Here is a 1,732-nt window from a genome sequence, read left to right as displayed (position 1 = left end):
ACTGCATCATCTGTGTGTAACCATTGTAAGACATTACACCACTAATTTGCATCTCAAATGCTTTAAGAAAAACTTGCTAGAACTTCCACTGAGGGCAGCCATGAAAGACTAACAGCAGCCCCTTTAGCCCTAAAAATAACAACAAGCAAAACCAAACACCAAACCGGACTACAATTTATGAATCTACAGCTAAAATTAAAATGAGAGAGCTATAACATCTTCTGGATACAGAAAAATAAGGTGTGCCATTACCTGTTTGGGTCCAGAATACAATGACTCAGATCTCAAACCTTATCCTTCTTAAAACTTTCACTGTCTGACAGTAAAAGGGAACTCTCTTGACTTCTCTGTAGCTCTTCCTTATTACTGTTTCCTCTTACTCTTCTGGCTTATTTTTGTCATTTGTTGCTCATCTGATAACAGGGGCTTTTCTAATACATTTATTGTTGTAAAAATGACAGTAAATATTATCCTGCATTGATTAAATTCGGCAGTTAATGCATCCTTTATGCTGGTTCTCAGTCATCCAGGTCATATTCATTCCAAAAAGGAAGCTTTTTTTTCAATTCAAAATGTCAGGAATAGTGTTGAGTTTGAGGTTTTATGCAGTAGCCCAACAAAGCCTTGTTTTGTTTTGAAAACTTGCAAATAAGAACAGACGAAGGGGTCCACCCATTTGGAATGCGGGTTGCTTGGCTTCTTTTGTTAGACTGCAATACCCCATGCCCATCTAAAGGTTTGGTTATACACCACGCAGCAGTGTGTCGCAGTGAGTTTGACGGAGACATTTTTGATTTATGTCCAAGAGAATCAGGAACTACCTGTGGGTCTAGATATCGCTGAGGTGGTGAGGAAGTGGGGGCAAGTTTGTCCGACAACGGAGGGACATGAGGTGGAAAAAGGTTCCCAGGGTTCTCACACAACTCGCTGTTCTAGCTGGTCAAACTTCAGTTGAAGTTTGAGTTGTTTTCCACAATTGCGGTCATACAAACAAAACAAGCTGGCCTTCTGTCTGCGGCCTTTTTCATGGTGTGTCTGCGGAGGGGGCGGGGACGTCTTTTTGTTCAATGCAACAGCTACGCAGACAACCTAGTTTCAAAGTTAGCCTTAAGTCTGAAAGGTCGGTGGTTAAATCGGATTGTTGGCCTCGCTGAATAGATGAGGTCCTCCACTCTCCTTTACAGGGGTGGGGCTGCAATGATGTGGATGATGTGGATTTGTGGAACTACAAACATTTTGGTATTTGCATTATGTTTGCGTATGTACAGAAATTGAAGATTTCCTACAATTGTGTGTACTACTCCCTTCAGAGGACAGCACAAACAGGTTCTAACGAGAGTAGAAAAAGAAGTGGGAGGCCGCGTTGCACAACTGAGCAAGAAGATCAGTACATTAGAGTCTCTAGTTTGAGAAACAGACGCCTCACAGGTCCCCAACTGGCATCTTCATTAAATAGTACCTGCAGTAGCCTGTTTGAGCTGTCCTCTGAAGGGAGTAGTACACACCGTTGTAGGAAATCTTCATTTTCTTAGCAATTTCTCGCATGGAATAGCCTTCATTTCTAAGAACAACAATTTACTGTTGAGTTTCAGATGAAAGTTCTCTTTTTCCGGCCATTTTGAGCGTTTAATTGACCCCACAAATGTGATTCTCCAGAAACTCAATCTGCTCAAAGGAAGGTCAGTTTTGTAGCTTCTGTAACGAGCTAAACTGTTTTCAGATGTGTGAACAT

This window comes from Cyprinodon variegatus, unplaced genomic scaffold (assembly GCF_000732505.1).
Source record: "Cyprinodon variegatus isolate N-32 unplaced genomic scaffold, C_variegatus-1.0 Scaffold1175, whole genome shotgun sequence".
NCBI classification, from domain to species: domain Eukaryota; kingdom Metazoa; phylum Chordata; class Actinopteri; order Cyprinodontiformes; family Cyprinodontidae; genus Cyprinodon; species Cyprinodon variegatus.
Note: the sequence above shows the minus strand (reverse complement) of the source record.